Source organism: Camelus bactrianus, chromosome 6 (genome assembly GCF_048773025.1).
Source record: "Camelus bactrianus isolate YW-2024 breed Bactrian camel chromosome 6, ASM4877302v1, whole genome shotgun sequence".
In the NCBI taxonomy this organism is placed as follows: domain Eukaryota; kingdom Metazoa; phylum Chordata; class Mammalia; order Artiodactyla; family Camelidae; genus Camelus; species Camelus bactrianus.
In genome coordinates, this window is record NC_133544.1 from 87,542,679 (window position 1) to 87,560,211 (window position 17,533).

The following is a 17,533-nucleotide window of genomic DNA, read 5'->3' on the forward strand; positions in this document are numbered from 1 at the left end:
ATGCCTCACACAAAGCAATGGCTTGTCCAAGGAATGTGTTGCACGAAGTAAATAACACACATATACACAGAGCCCGCTCTTTCTTCCAGCGGAATCTCATATCCTGGGATCACTTCCACAACCACTTACTCTGGATTTGATGCAATGTTGTATTGAACGCTTTGAAAGAGCACATGTTAAATTTCTGGATTTAACCTCACTGTAAACCATGAGGACCTGCTAACTTCCCGTCAATGGGACCACTGCAAGGACTGCAGTGACCTTCACGGAGGGCAGGCCATTCCAGAAGGAGAATCCTTTCCTATCAACCACTTTTAGTGTTGCCATACTGAGTCTGACTGCCCAAAACTGAGTCTGACTGCCCAAAGTTAGAGACTGCTCAAAGTCTGACATCCAATCAACGTGCCATAATCCTGAAGCCTTCCGATACCCCCACATCAGTGTCTTTGCTCACTGCCTAATATGTCTATTCTGCCTTATGCAACTTAACGTGTTATAAGATCACGTTGAACAGAAGTGATCATCTCCAAGTCTGCTTCCTCATCTTGGAGTCTAGCTTGATTTCTTCAAGGAAACTTCTTTATGACATCTGAACCCCAATCATGTTTCACACTTCTGCCCCTCCAATATTTTTAGTATACAGTCAAGACAAAGTTTTGTGTCACCGATTGCCTGCAACTCAAAAGAGGGACGGCTATGCTCAGTATTTTTTTAGAGACTCACAAGAGCCAAGCGGTAGGAGAGAAATTCTGCAAGATGTTACCAGCTGAAGTTATTGCCTGGATGTTCCCATATGAGTTAACTAGTCTGTAATCAGAACCAGCCTCACCCACCCCAAGCCCTAAGGAATCGATTAATCAGGCAACATGAAGTACTTGGACCATCTATTAAACGTAATTTGTACGAGAAATAAAGAAGACGGACTCTCAGCTTCTTCTGCTTATGTCTCACCTCAAGCTGTAATCACAGACATTAGACAGACAAACCTCACTGGGACGTTAGTTGAAGTCGGCATCAAAACTCTCTGAGATAGTAAAGCAGCAAACGCACTAAGCCGAGGTCTTTCGAGAGTCATTTTCATCCCATCTTAACATAGGGAGGCCAAGCACATGTATTAAGGCCCTTATAAGATAGGAAAGCCCTGGACAGGCCAGATACGGGACACCGAGTAAACCTGTACCTGGATCAAATGGAAAATGATGTACTGCAGTTCATTCTGCCTGGACTCTAAGTGGATTACCCATGAGAAGTGACACGATGATGCTTAAGGCAGTGACCAAAATCACTCCTGTAATCTTGCAAGTGATCTGGAGGTCTCACGTGGAGAAGTCTGCTCATGATGGGGGAGGCCCCGGGACTGCCATCCTGGCCCAGTAGGTCCCACCCTCCCAGTGGCTCACAGCCTGGTTGGGGAGAGGGTGGGAGCGGGGGTGGGTGTAGTGGGAAAGTCACTGTAGTGCAAAGCCAGAGTTTGGTGCCACTGCTGCACAGGATGGGTGGCCTGAGTCAGGCCCCCCAACTCCTGGCCGTCAGCCTTGCTTCAGCTCCCAGGGTCGTTCAGATGTGGAGGGAACTCAAGCTGAGACGTATTTTACAAGACTTCTGGGGGCCAAGATGCTTGGTATGAATGGACTTACTGTAGAGTGTCCTGTATTTTCAAGCAAAGGGCCATTTGCCGAGACCTTCCCCCACCTCCTCTCCACTATGCTTGGCTCCAGTGGGCAATGTTGGCCGAAGATCCTGAATTAGTTAGAATCAGTTTCCTTAGGAACCTCATGGTGAGCTGATGGGAGGGTTCTCCAGAGCCAGGTTCAGATACTGACTGGTCAGATTAAACTACCCCACTAGCCTACCCCCAGGGTGGCTCTCTTATCTCAGAAGACAATTTCAGTTTCAAGTGCTCTTTAGGAAATGACTAAAATCCACCTGCTCCAAAAGGCAAATTCTCTGAATGCGATCTGATCACGTGTTGATCTTTCCAGAAAGCAAACATTTGCAGATTGGAGCAGAATACTTCCTCTGTCTTCCATATAATCCAACAACACACAAAAGCCACCTCCGTCCACCTTTTAGCCAATTTACAGAATTCAAGTGTATCCAGGAGGAAAAAAAAAATGTAGTCACTGCCTTACAAATTTTTCAAAAGGTAAGCAGTTTAGTGCCATAAATTTGAGTTTTCAGACCAGTAAGAGAGAAACGGACTAAAAATCTCCTTGCCCTTTGCTTTCTGTCCCTCAGGCTTTTCCATTTTCCAACAGGCAATGTTGTGTCTTTTCAAAATAATCTTCTTTTAACACAAATTACGACTCTCGGCCCATATATATACTGCACACATTAACTCAGCCAGTATTTCAAAGGATGAAATCTGTCAGACACCGCTACTGTCACAAGAGTATTGATGAAATTAGTCCCCATCCATATTCATTGCAGCAAAGAGGTTTATTGTGTATAGGATATCTGAAGCAAGATGCACACACATGATCATGAATTGGCTTAACGATGAACAATCTCGCTATGAAAAATTCTAATTTGCCCACATTTTCAGCTCTGTTGCCTAAATAATCTGCTCTCTCATGCACCCGAAATAATTCAAGCAGGCTCTCCACACCTGCCCAGGCAGATTCCTGCAGTTTCAAGGAGCGGACGACACGCGGCAACGGGGCGGCAGGAAGCCCTGGAATGCAGGCGTGCTGACTGGCTACGTGGTCCTTGGGCTGGACTGCCGCTTAGTGCTGCGCCTCTGTAGGAAAGTTTGCTTTTTACTTTTAATTACACTGAAAATCAACAAGACATGGGCATTCTCAACACTTCATTTGTTCCTCAGGACCTATTTCTGGAGATACCTTGGTCCAGAGAAAAATGCCCATTCTCCAAAAAATTAAAAAATACAACTGTGTAGTGGGGGGGAGGGTATAGCTCAGTGGTAGAGCACGTGCTTACCACGCATGAGGTCCTGGGTTCAATCCCCGGTACCTCCATTAAGAGAAAAACAAAACAAAAAAACACCTAAAATTGCCTCCTCCCCCCCAAAGAAAACAAACAAAAAAATATAATCGTACAAGTGTTGGACCCATCACTTCATTCTGTGAGTGAACAGTGATCTCTCGATGACAATCTAAATGGGTTGATAATAATCAATGATATCTAACATGTATTTGGGCTTCTAATGTGTCAGGCATGATTGTACTTGCTACTTCCAAAACCCTACGAAGTAGATGGTATCATTATTATCCTCATTAGCATGGTCCGCATTTTCTGAGATGAGAAAACTGAAGCTCAAAAAGGCTAAATAACTTTCCCAAAGACAGAGAGCTAGGAAGACGTAAGCCTACCGTCTGGACACACTGGACACATTTCATCTTTTCTTTAACTCAGAGGCCCCCCTTTCTCATCACACTGCACAGCCGAAGCTAAATCGCTCCAATAACAAACTTCAGGAACACACTGCTCTTGGTAGGAAACCATTAACCGAGGATCAAAAGACGTTTCATAAGGAATTTGGTTAAACTTAATGCTACTCAGAACTGATGTCAAGATATCTTTCGGGGAGTTACCTGACTCGTTTATAACTGGAAATAATCATCAGCCTTCTAAGAGCATTCTTTTCCATTTTATAAAATTCCAAGTAGGGTTTTTGACCTTAGGGTGACCAATAACAATGTTTAACAATTTTAAGGCTGGGAAAATTACTCAACCTACCTTTCTGAGTCTTGGTTTCATATCTGAAGAGTCCATGACCTGATGTATAAATGCCACAGCACATACGATCATTTTATGTATGTCTTTTCTCTACATGCACATCACACAACTCAGAAACAGCTGGCACTCAAAACTTAGTTATTATTATTGTTATTGTTGATAAGAAATCCTGCCTTATAGCGAAATGAAATTCTTTTCTCCAGACTTTAAGCTCTTTCCAAAGTGGGGATAGAGAAAAGCTGCTTATCCTCCGAATAATATGACAGGCAGTTCATACCAGCTACTACAGCAATCCTTTACAACGCTGGCATTCAACTGTTTGCTACAACACAGCAGGATGTTGCAATCAATGTGGGATGTGTCACAAGGAATTTGTTACTAATAATAGTAAAAAAAAATTAAAGTTTTTTTATTGCTTTATATAAAAATAAACTAATATGGATCTAAGCTTACCCCAACAATATCTTTCACTCAGGCTCCATTGCACATATATATACTTTCTTGAATTTGACTGAACAGGGCGGGATTATAGCTGACTTGCCAGGAAATGGCCAAACCTTGACAGTATGTCACACTCACGAAATGGCCAAACCCATGACAGTATGTCACACTCACGAATGCCAAGCAATTTTGTGTGTGTTGCAAAAACCATCAAGAACTGCTGCTTGAAAAAAACAACTATCTTGACACCAGTCTGTGGATGGTGTTTTTCCTGGAGGGCTGAGAATATGGAGGCCTTTGCACCTGCTATGTTACAGATTTCTCTAATGTTTGAATTTTTTTACAACCAGCATGTATGACTTTTGTAAGCAGAAAAACCAATAAAGATTAAAAAGAAAAACCCTAAGACATTTGATTTTATTTTCAGTAAAATGGCTTGAGTCCTTTATGGATTAGTCACTCTATTTTATCCCCTGTTTAAAACTGCTGGGGTATTAAAGGCTTCTGCAGCTGCCTGGACGGCAGGCTGGCCTGCAGGTCAAGGCTGGTGGAGAGGAGTCTTCACCTGGTTCCCTGGAGGGACTTTGGTGACTCGTAGCTTCTAGAATTTGATGGCCCCTTGGGGTCTGGCCACCTCTAGTTCTAGGGGAAGGACCCTGCCCAGTGGAGCCCAGCCGAGGGGCCAAAAGTCGAGGCTGAGACTCACCCGCCTGTGAGCCCTGCGGCACAGTGGCCGTGGCAGCCTGGAGTAAGGGAGCACTTTTCTCTCTCCACGCTCTCCCTGCTGCTGCGGGAGGCCCCAGGCCACCCACCGTAAGGGTCTGCAGAGAGCTCTCACCGCACCTCCATGGTGGGAGGGGAACAGACTGCGGGCTGTGATCAGTTTGGCACATTCTGTCCTCCTGGGCCAGAGACCCGGAAGTACACAGCATGGCTGTGTTTCACAGCCCAGGCATGTTCAACAGTCCTCCTGAGTGGGGAGGGCCGAGTTCCAGCTGCGTCCTGTGCAAACTGATAATCCACGTGTTCTGCCATTCTGTCTGCTGAATTTAGACTACATATAATACCAGTATGTTTCCCTGGCAGAGGCTTTTCTTCTACTGATTTTGGGTTCTTTGAAAACAGTCCTTGATCCTGGCTGAACATCGCCAAAGCAATTGGCCCCCTAATTGGAAAAGCCCTGCCCCTTTGGTAGAGCAGTCTTATGGTCATTTCTGGCAACGACAATAATGCCTGATATGTGCAGAGTTCTGTAACAGGTTTTAAAGGTTTTGTCCTCATAAGCTTGTTTTGATTTCAGTGTTCACAACAACTCGGAAGTAGGCAGCCCCATTCTACAGAGGTGGCAAACGAACCTCAGGAGGGTTAAATGGCTTCTTCTCTAGCTCTAGATTTCCCAGGGTTTAACTGCAGAGGCAGACACACACACACACACACACACAAACAGGCGCGCGTGCACGCACACACACATGACAGACTTGGTGTCTTTTTCCTGCTCAGGATTATTTGATGCCTTTAGATTTACATTATCATCAATCTGGGGCTCTCAAGGGGAAATGTCACGAGAGAAAAAGGGCAGGAGGTTGACCCAGCTAAGAAGAGGAGCCGGCAATCCTTCTGCATTTCCCTCTGACTCTCGACTCCCTGGGTAGCCTCAAGCAAGTCCCTGACACCTCCACTTCCTCCATCTATAAAATGGGAACAACTCCTACCTCCCAGGCAAGCGATGGTAAATAAATGCTTGCAGGGCTCTTTGAAGATGAAAAGACCTTGTGTAAATGGGAAGCTTCAGGAAGCTTGGTATATCATTCTTGGCAAGGACCAGGACGCTGCGCCCTCACTACCCACAACAGGTTCTGCCGCAAAGAGAAGAAAGAAAAATCCACAGAACTGTAATTTTCGTCTGCTAACTAGACTCACTTAAAGGTTCTCTTTTTAATTGCTGGTTTCCAAAATGCCTTCCTGAGGGACTGATGAGTCCAGATGTTACTATCTCAGTCTCAGCTGGAGAGAAAAAGCACAGAGATGGAGAAGTCACCTCTCTATAACAGCTGTCACATGCACAGTCACTGAACTAAACCTTCCCCAGGGCTCAGGCAGTCCTGCCGAGGCATCACATCACGGACGTGGCACGATTCCCACTTGTTATACGCAATACACATCCGTATTGCCCTTTGACATCCTCAGCCTTGGTATTAAGTTGATGTGTGACTCAAGGATCCCGTCAAATTACAGCCACCAAAAAAAAAAAAAAAAAAAGGATCCTTGGAGCCAAGGTAGAGCTCAGTGGTACAGCACATGCTTGGCATGCACGAGGTCTTGGGTTCAATTCCCCAGTACCTGCATTATTAAACAAACAAACCAACCAACTCTAATGACTTCCCTCTCCAAAAAAATAAAAATAATAATTTTAAAAAAGGTCCTGCACCTTACTCTGTGTCCCCATCTTACTCTGCCTCCCCATCCCCACCGAAGTCCTGAACCTCATGTACTATCTTAAAGCCACCTTCTTAAAAGCTTTATCATGACAGTGGTTTCTGCTGAAAAGGTAACAGCTTTTTAAAAGCCATTTTTTTAAAAAATAAAAAGTGTTGCATATACTTGTCAGATACATACACATAAACACACCTCAAACTGTCAAGAGATCAAGCATTTGCAAACTAAACCTACAACATGACAAAATTCGAGTTTTGAAACTTTGACTATTTCCTTTTGTCTTCATACACGTAAGACTTAGGCGCGGAAGCGTTGAAACGCTGGGCCAGGAGGCCCCACGTGAATTCGGAGCAGGCTGAGCTGTGTGTGCAGGAGATCTGTGCAGAGCGAGGAAGACAGGCGCGCGCTCTCCTGTGGCTCTCCCTGACGGTGCCGGTAGCCCTGACAATGGGAACAGAACCTTAATCCTTTGTAACACGCTTCTATCCCTACTAGATTAAGCCTTCCAGAGAAACCGACTCGCATTCCCTGATGCACAGGTATTTTTGTTAAAAGTCAAATCCAAATGAGTGCTTTTGTCCCTAGATGAGGACGTTCTGTCAAATCAGAGAGGAAACAGATTTCTCATAGAGAGGAGCAGTGGATGGCTTTGATTTTTAGATGCAGTTCTCTCTAGAACTCTCCTACTACACAGTAATGCACAGAAGACCTCGATTTAAAGGCAATGGATTCTTTCTCTCTCTAGCCACCTGGTGACCAACTAAACCTTGAATACAATAATTAAACAGCAAGAGAAGCTGCTTCCACTTTACCTATCCAGTAGGTCGAATACTGAATAAATTCTCACCCAACAAAAGATGATGCCATTAAGATCAGCATATAAAAACTTTTCTTTTTCTTTCTTTTTTTGGTCTTTCCTAATCTAATTGTGCTATCACTTTTGGGAACAACAGAATATATTTGTCGTTTTATTTTTTTTAAACTAAAAATTTTTTAAATTATTTTTAGGGGGGGTAGTTAAGTTTATTTATTTATTTTTTAAATGGAGCTACTGGGGATTGAACTCAGGACCTCCTGCATGCTAAGCAGGCACCCTACCCCTGAGCTATGACCCTCCACTCGTATTTGGTATTGAGGATTTGTGGGGCTATGTGAAATCAGGGACTAAGACAAAGGTAACTGGCCATTCAGCCAATTATTCTTGGTTGGGATAAAGATTCTAGAATTAACTACATTTTTTTTCAATATATAGTTCCTGGAGATTTTCTAGGACCTTGAGACCAGAAATGTCTAATCAAAATCCTTCTCTTGGATCTCTCAGTGTGGGCTGTTAACTGTTGTTCCACATCAGCAGGAAAAAGTACTCACTTTAATTTACTAAGTGGTTAGACTATGATCGAGGGAATTTCCTAAAAACTTCTTTTCCAACAATAGGTATGTGTCCCTTATATAATTCTGGATAATACTAGACCCTAAAAAAAGTCATCTGACTCACAGAACTGCCGCTAATCTTTTCTAGCGATCAGCCTCACTCTAGACACCAATTCCTTTTTTCCCCTTAACAAGAGCAATTGTGCCACATTTAGGTTGTGTCTTCCTTTGCTCGCAGTTGAGAGCAATGGGGTCAGCTCTTTGCTCTCATCATTCAAAGTCTGTTTTTCACAACAACAGAAAAGAACAGCTCTAAAACCAAACCAAAACTGGAGATCTTATCTAGTTTCTGCTTTGCCAAAAACATCAAAATTACTCTTACTGCCTTCTATGAAATAACCTTACATTACACCATCACCTCAAAATTCTCACATCTTAGACCAAGAGATAAGCACTCCAAAATTCTCACACCTTAGACCAAGAGATAACCTCACACCTGCCTATGCATATCTCAAGCCACTGCCACCTATGACCCTGGTATTTCAATTTGTAAGATTTTATGTTTTTTAAGGGAATGTTGCAAAAGTAAACAAACCTGGTGATTCAGTTACAAGTCCAAAGACAGGAAAAATCCATTGACACAGAAATGGGTCTTATAACAAGTAGGATATGGGTTTAAATCTATTTGTTTTCTGGCTTCTTATGAGTCTGGTTCATGGTATGCTTAGCAGATAACATCACAGTTCACTGAATAAATCAGTCAAAACATTCTGTTGGCCTCAGAATTCTCTTTAAAGGGCCAAAGGCTCCTGCCTAAAAGGTCGCCAACTGATTGCTAATTCCAGCTGCACGATTTCTATGACTCCTTAACGTACCACCACCTGCTGAAGATGTGCCAAAGTAGGTCAAAATAACAGGAATCCAGGTTAAGTCATCCTACCTCACCAGGCAAAGGAACCTATTCCTGTTGGTTCTTTCCATTAGCTTAGCTTTTTTTTTTTTCTTTGAAGATCAGTTACTATTCATTGAATATTAGACCATGTCATTTAAGAAATTTTCCCTAACCAAATTGTTTGGAGTCATGGCAAAAAAATTGGAAATAACTTGTAACTTTAAACCCTGAAAATACTTTGGCTTTCCTCTAAATTAAGCCATAGAGGACTAAGATGACAGCATGTCCATAGCCACAGGAACAGACTGGTGACACCAAACATTTCTTGGTGCACAGATCATTTTGGTGGGTGAGGCTGGTTAAGAGGATTATCCCACAGCCCAGATCCCCACTCCACCTCTGCCCTGTTTCCCACTCCACAAAGTCTCCCTGGAATTAACAAGGACAACGGAGTTCTGGGCAAGAGACCAGGGAAGGGTCTGCTTTTCATTAAAAATCACAAACAAATTATTTAGACTTACCAGAAGCAGAAATGGAGATGTCAGATTAATCATTTTAAGACTATAAGATCTTGAAGGATTAGTGACCAACTCCTAGAAGAAAAATCCTACTGGGTTCTCCACCGCCAATTCCCAGGACATAGCCCAGGACATCCAGACAACACATACGGCAAGTTCTAAGCCTTCAGATTCATCACAGATGTATTTCTGGATTGCAGGTCAATGGTAATTTTTTAAAAATTCTCTTTGATAATGCTTTTCTAAGACAATCAGTTCAGCCAGACATAGGAATGACCAGACAAATGACTGGAATGGTTTTTCCTGACTCCATATCTAAACGCATGTTTTTAAAACTTGTTTAGTATAGAACTGTTTCCATTCTTAGTTATAATATATAACATCAGCTAGAGAATGGACAACAATATGGGCTGATAGCTGAAGCACAGCTGTCTTCTCTGTTCCCAAGGGGGGAAAGCAGGAGCTGGTAGCTATTTCTTCGTTGGACAGGGAAATATAGAAAAAGGCAGCAGAGCCTTGAGGTTATTAAGTAATTGTGAGACATGAGGAGAAGGAGTGCTCTGGACCAAGCTTCGAGACCGTCAGATTTATTTTAAGAAGGTCTGACATCTAAGCATCAATTCACAGACTAAAACACCTAATAAATGTCATTTTTTTTCCCCAGCAAAAGAAAATGTATATCTTGAGGGTTTACCTTGAAGCTATCTATTTTTATGTAAGTCATGCTCTAGGGGTGAGGTCAGAACTCCAGAGCCATGAAAAGACAGCAAAATAAGATTCACGACACTGTCCCTCCTATTCCATTTTCAGTTTCTGCTCCTATAATCCAAGGAGCCTCTTTCGCCTGCAAACATTTCAGATGACATCCCACGACTGCCCTGCACATCCTCCTCTCTGCTAGCCAGCGTTTGGCAATGTGTGTCTCTGTCACTGAGGAGAGCTTGAGCGAGTGCGACACTATCGTTGGGATAAGTGACTTTTTCTAATTTGCAGTAAAAGTGCACCATTCACACACTTTGGTACTCGGGGACGGTAGGGTTTTGAAATCCACTTCACAAGTGATGGCAGCACCATTCACATCAGGTGGAAACACACACTCTGACTGCTAACAGCTGCTTACAGGCACAGCTTTCTGTCATGGCCGGAGCTCAGAAGAGCAGGTCCTTTCTAACGTCCATGGCTGCTACCATCTTACATCATTGCACGCAAGCGCACACACACACACACACACACACACACACACACACACACACACACGTCCCACATGTTCGCACACAGATCTCTTCAGCTATAAGTCCTACCACCACTTGCTGGGAAGCTGCATGACTAGGCACTAAGGATGCAAAGACGGTATCCAGAACCCACTAGCCCGCTTCGTCTTGTTACCTGAGCTTCACTGTATGTGAACTAAGGATGATAGAGGACACTCTTCTAACAGGAGATTAGGGATTGCCAAATTGGTGGAGCAGAAGGACGCGGTGCTCGCCCTCTCCCACGAATATGACAAAAACTACATCTACACACAGAACAATTCGCACATAATATCTACTGAACTTTGGCAGAGTATCTCTTACTATTGGAACTACAAGATATACAACAAGTTTCTACTGTATAGCACAGGGAACTATATTCAGTATCTTGTAGTAATTTATAATGAAAAAGAATATGAAAACAAATATATGTATGTTTATGTATAGACTGAAACATTAGGCTGTACACCAGAAATTGACACAACATGGTAAACTGAAGACACTTCAATAAAAAATAAGATAAAAATAAAAAGAGAAGAAAGAAAAGAACAACTTTGAAGGTCAAGTGGAGAGACTCACTTTGCAAGCTCTAGAGGCTGGGGTTGAATCCCTGGCCTGCCACTTTCTAGCTGTGTGAACCAGGGCAGCTTTCCTAATCTCTTTGCACCTTATTTTCCTCGCCTTTAAAATGATCCCTACCTCCTTACAATAGAGTAACGAAGCACCTGTAGAATCTGTGCCTAGCACGTAGTACGTGCTCAGTAAACGTTAGCAGCAGCAGCAGCAGCAGCAGCATCATCATCATCATCATCATCATCATCATCATCATCATCATCACCATCATCATCATCACTCCTCTTTCTTTCAAGGACAGCAGTATTCAGCAAGGGCTGCTACCGAAGCTGAGGGAACGAGCAGAGGAATGAAGAGGGAAGGGTCATCATATTCCTTTCAGAGACAGACATGGAGTCCGGCAGCTTTATTTCTAATGCACGGGCATAATATGAGAGGTAACATTAAGCAGGTACAACGCATGGTGGAAAGAAGCCACTAGGATTAAGTCAGCCACCCACTTTCCAGGTAGAGCCCACAGCAAGGCTGGCACCTTGAAGAGGTAGTGAGCAGAGGAAGCGGGAGAGAGGCTTCTAAGAGTGGTGTGGTGAAGCACGGAAAGGGCCCAGCTACAGGGGTAGGAGGCCTCTAAAATGACCGGCTAACCAGTGACATTTACCGGTCACCTGGGAAGCTCCGCAACCATCTTTCTCCAGGGCTCCGCCTCCCCCACAGGGGAGAGTGCAGACACTCCCTGTCTTGCGTGTAGAGTTGCACTACGTAATCTTCCAGATCCGGTCCTCCTATATGCCTCTGCGACTTGATGAGAATGAGTTGATCTGCCATTTCCCCAACAGCTGGGACATTTTTTGATGGCCAAACCCAGCAGGTGGCACCTAGTAGGGAAAAGCAGTCTTCGAATGTGGAAGAGAAGCCCACCTCACAACCAATTTGTCCGTTTCCATCGCACTTTGGTTTAGAAAAGGAAATGTTCTCCTCAAGGTCCGGAGTGAAAGTTCTGGCAGAGCACCCACTGGAGCTAGGACATTCTGTTTCTACATACCTGCCCCCTCCCTTCTGTTTGCTACTATCAATCAAAGAGAATTCCTTTCAAAACCACATCCTGCCACATAGAAGAGACAGGGCAACACGAGACTAACATGGTGTGGATGGAAAATAATGTTCTTTTTTTTTTTTTTTCCCTTCAGGGTAAACAATTTCAGTCGCATGTGCTGGGACAGAATCAGGTTGTTTTTATTTTTCTGTCTCTCTTCGAAGGCCACTGATAGGTGTGCTTTTGCTTTAAATCCGTAGAGGCAAAGCCCACGGCAGGCAGCATCAGAAATTCAAATCAGTTTCCCACGGTTCTTTGTTTTCCAGAACAAAACTTTCTCCATCAGTGAAGCATTTTCGGACCTCAAACTACACAGTTCCCAGCTATAACTGTTTAAGCCCTATGTGTCAAGGGTCAAGTCCAAGGCCATGTCAGGGACCATTAGGACATTGGAAAGTAACTTCTGAGGCAAGGTCTGGTGGTAACACAAAAGTGTATTCAGTAAACAAGAGCCTTCCCCGTGAGACGTTGGGGTGGCTGGAGTCAGTCCAGTGCTCCAGGAAAATCAACCTAACTAGTCACCTTGACCTGCCCTGGTTCTGCCTTCCCTGTTATTCAAAAGGACTCAAAGCAGTCACTGAAAGTAAGCCCAAAATTGGAACTCAAAAAAAAAAAAAAATTAAGGCTTAGAGAAAAATTATTTGAACAAGTGTTCAGACTTTGAAATTGAAATTCTGGATGCGACAGAATTTTTTTCGGTGCATAACCTTGGTATGCTTGTCTGAAAAGAATCAGTAACACCTCAAACACACCCACCAGTAAACAGAAGGATGGCTAGCACGTGTGAGGAATTAGTATTCATTTGAAACATCCTTTAAAATCCATCAGAAGAATAAGCTTGGCCAGTCCTTCCCCTGCCCCACCCTCTAAAGTGAACAAACAGTATTTCTATTGAAGACAATTTCCTGTTCTTGGAATCAGCTTTTTGAGTTGTCAGTCAGACAAGAAGAGCTGATTAATTTATCATAGAATTGACCATTGTTGGTGTCAAGGCAGGTAACTCGACCAGAGAAAGCAGTCCATTTCAAAATGTTTCCTGAGAGTGAAGGACTCTGTCTGTGGAGCTAAACAGCACTCAAGAGGTGCATTTTATTGCCCAGTGAGACAGCACAGCGCGTTTTAAAGCAAACTTATTATGTTCCTTTCTGTCCTCACTTCCTTTCTTTCTTGACTTTCTGGACATTACTAATTCATTTCAAAGAATGCTTTCTTGGGGCATCATTTTACAAATATTCTTTGAGAACCTATACAGAAGTTCAGGGCACTTTGTAAAAACATAATGTCATCAATAAGGCAGGGAGTTCTCAGGCACAGGGAGAGCAATGTTTTAAAAAGATCTGTGTAACTTTCATACGGTGTCACTCCAGGAGCTTTTCCTTAAAGGGACCTTAACGAAGAGATTAAAATGGAGGAAACCGAACTTTGAAAGTGGTGCTCAGGCTGCCTTCTGTCCAACCTATGTCAGGGGGTCAAAGAGCCCCTCAGTCCCACCGGACACCACGATGTCTCACTCCTCTCCTAAGCTGACAGATAGCTGTGACTTCTCCATCCCTGCTGACTTTGCCAGGCCCACGTTTTATTCAACTACAATCGAAAGAAGAAGAGCAAGAAAGGACGATAAGGGAGAAAGCCGAAAACCCCGAGGGTCAACGGACTTGCTTCCTGAACTCACGATGTATTTCAGTATTCTAGGAATTTAAGTTCATATTGTCATTTGAATTACTGTTTGGTGGGTCTGTTGAGAGAGTAATTGCTAAACTGGGAGGGACTAGTCACAAAGACTTTAACGATGGGTATAAACGGCCAGTGGGCCAAGGGTTTGCGACCGCGAGTGGCAGGCCTAAGAACGGTTTCCACAGGACTGCTGCGGCTTGCTTGACACCAGTGTGGCTACCTTTCCCCATCTGCAGCAAGTCAAAACAACCCCTAGGAGAAAGGCACAGGGACAAGAGGACGGGGAGCATTTCATAAGCCTTGTAACAATGAACTGGTAAGAAAGCCCGTTTTATACCCCCAAACACACCAAACTACAAAACAGGGTAAAGCATGGGTAGTCTCCAAAGGAGAAGACTTCAAGGCTACAACTCATATGCCCATCAAATCCCCCAGCGTGCCCTTGCCTCGAACCCCGGGCTGAGGAGCTGAGGTTTGCCCAGCCTGGAACCAGGGATGCTGCACTGTCTGCAGTCAAAGCCCTGAGCTGCCCCATGAACACACTCTGCTCTTCCTCTTCAGTGACTTCTGAACTGGTGGCTGAAGTCAGAAATTCTCCCGTGATCACCATCAGACCATGACAATGAACGTCACCATTCCTGGTCCCCTTGGGCAGGAGTTTCCCTATTCTTTTCCCTCCGTTCAGCCTCCCACACTCACTGTTTACTGTTTGGTTTTCTTAGGGAAGTAGAAATTCTGACATAGTTGAACATGTCTACAATCGGGGAGAGGTGCTCTGGGTCCTGGACACATCCTGTACGTGTGGAGATGCTTCTGGTCTGTGGGAGAGGATGGTCTTTGACTGTCCTTTGTCTTTGTTGTGGCCATTATCTGCCGTATTAATTTTCTGGAAGAAGAAAATGAGTGGCCAATATTTTCTTCCAGCCAAATCCCTGGGACCAGCCGCTCCCCCAAAGGGGGGATGGGTCTCCAAAGCCGTGATGTCATTGCCGCAAATGACGCTGAACTCCTTTTGCACCTGCTCCCAGTGCTGGTGAGATGAGATGCGAGAGACAAGTTTGCCACTCTCTAGGCACTTTTTTTTTTTTATTAAAAGAAAACAGCCTTGCCTAGTTTCTTCTCTATTCATCCCATTAATTATTGACTGTTTTCAAAAACCAGATTCATCTTTGCAGGAGAACAATGGCCACGATGGGGAACATGGAAACTTTGCTAAAGGAGATGAAAGCAGTTCCAGGAGAGGAATCACATCTTAGTTTCCGGCCGTGACAGAGTCTTTGGCAAAGACGTTTCCCCTACCCGGTTGACTGCTTTGAAGGGGCAACGTTCACGTGGAAGCACACCTTCTAATACATTTGTTAAAATAAAATCAGCCTCATCACCTAATAATGAAAATGACTTTGGGAGGAACCTCTGAGCCTCCTGTTTCACTCTCCTTACACCACGGTTCGGTCAGCGTGGACCTGGTGGAAATTCTGATTGCATGACCCACCCCTGCTGCATTAAAACATGCGTTCTGATGTCATGCTCTGAAATAAACTAAGCTGTTTGCGACAACTACCTACACACAAATGAGAAAATTATATGACAAGGGGCCTGAGACAGCCTGCCGCTGGGACACAGGTTATTACTGCCAGCCGTCGTCGGCATGGTTTCTGGTTTCGCAGTAAAAGAAGACGACTTGAAAGGACTCAGTGGTTTTTCTGCTCTTCTGAAATGAAAACATTCAGTGAGCGCATAGCATTGGGTTGTCATTAATGTCAGTCATGCGAAAACACTGTCTCCACGAACACTGCAGTCACTCCCTCCTCCAGACCATGACTTTCCACTCTCTGGCATTTTGGGCACTGGGCTGGTCCTTTTCCAAAAGAGGATCTTTGGGCAATCCGTTCTAGGGACTCAAACAAATACAGCACTCTTAAATGAACAGGTGGCCTGAATTTGCTACAGTTAGCCCATAATTTCCACGAGAGAACGTGTTCCTTTCTGAGAAATATTGCAAATAAGGAAATCCTCAAACTTTGGAGGGCAAGAAGTATATAAATACTATAATTATACCTAAAGGTACCCAGGGTTGATTCAAAATAATGTAGTGGATAAAAATACACAAAATAATGTAGTGCATTTAAAAAGTAGCTTTACATTGCTCCTGCGGACGTTCTTCATGAAGTTCAGTGTCTCACTTCTGAAAACAGAAAAGACTCTGGCCTTCTCGATATATCTGAGGAGTGAGGAATTAAGCATGTTGTGTTGGTGGAATTAAAAGTCCATTAAAAAAGTTGCCTTTTTTTTTTTTTTTTTTTGCTCTATACAATCAAGCGGGGCACAAGAGAGAAGAAAATAAAGCTTTTTTCTTAGGTTGGGAGTGTTAGGAAGTGGTATTCGTGATCGTATCTATTTTGCTTTTGTTATTTTCCTCCCCTCATGGGTTGCCCATGAATTAATTTAAGAAACAAGCAAAGCTTCAGGGGAACAGGCTAAATATAAAACAGTATATGCTCTATTCTTTGCTTTCAAAACTCTAAGAGGGAGCTACTGAACTTTGGATAAGAAAAAATTTCATAATTTCCCAGGATATCACATATGTGTCATACTTGCTGAAGTGGTAGTATCCTGTTTTTAATATCACTTTTCTTTTTTTTATTGCAATGAGTTTTAGACAGCCAAGGTGAATTTTCACCAAGAGATTGCCTGTGTGGTGGGGGTGGGACATCTGGTGATACTTTTATGGTAACTTCTTTTATTTCACTCGTTTTCTCTGCTTTCAAATTATAAATTGAAACTACAATGTCACTCTCCATCCTCCGCACCTCCTTTCTAATCTACAAAGGAAACAAAAATTTATATTGTATTATTTGTATTGGGAAACAGCCGCAAATGGGACCCCAGAGTTTTTTAAGTTTTGCTTTGTAAGTGTCTGATTTTCTTAAAGCCTTCGATGAAATCACAAGGACAACGTAGCTCATTTCATAAAATAAAACATAAGTGATATTTGAAAACTCAGTGGACAAAGAATGTAACTGTTTATAATTTGAGCTGCTTTTGCCCTGGTAAAAAGTACAGAACACATAAGGCTTGAAATCTGGATGGGCATTTTAACGTTTTAAAACTCACAACACAGTCATTTCAAAGAATAATGTTTAAAGCCTAAGAATTTATAATCTTTGTATCAACGGTTTCCTCAGTCAGTGCTCACCAAAAAGACATTAAAATGTTTGTTTTACTATAGAATCATATCTGGAAAATATCAATAGAAGTGCCATTAGTTATCCATCCATCTGATTTGGACATTAAAAAGATTGAAGTGCATAATAAGCTTTCACTGGAAAAGAATGAATTTTTTTCATGTTGTTTGTTTTCCTCAAGGACAGTCAAAAAAAGATGTAAATGAAGGTATATATTATCATGTAAATGGTGACTCTCAAAAGAGATGAAGAAGGAATCTCAATTAAGCCATCTTAATTCTGAAATAATAACAGTTCAAGCTATGAATGGCTGAATTCACACCTCAAAATTACACCCAATATACTGGCTTACAAAAATAAGTTTTCAATCATGTGACATCCTTACCACACTTACAGAAAAC

The 17,533-nt window shown here is 43.1% G+C and overlaps 1 protein-coding gene and 1 non-coding gene across 6 annotated transcripts in view; one reads left to right on the forward strand and one right to left on the reverse strand.

Annotated features, from left to right (window-relative positions):
- The window catches only part of RORA (RAR related orphan receptor A), a 694,742-nt gene that overhangs the window by 37,062 nt on the left and 640,147 nt on the right, over positions 1-17,533 (reverse strand). The gene's annotated exons all lie outside the window — the stretch shown is intronic.
- On the forward strand, positions 2,906-2,978 carry TRNAG-ACC (transfer RNA glycine (anticodon ACC)). The gene has a single exon. It is a non-coding gene; the product is annotated as a tRNA-Gly (tRNA).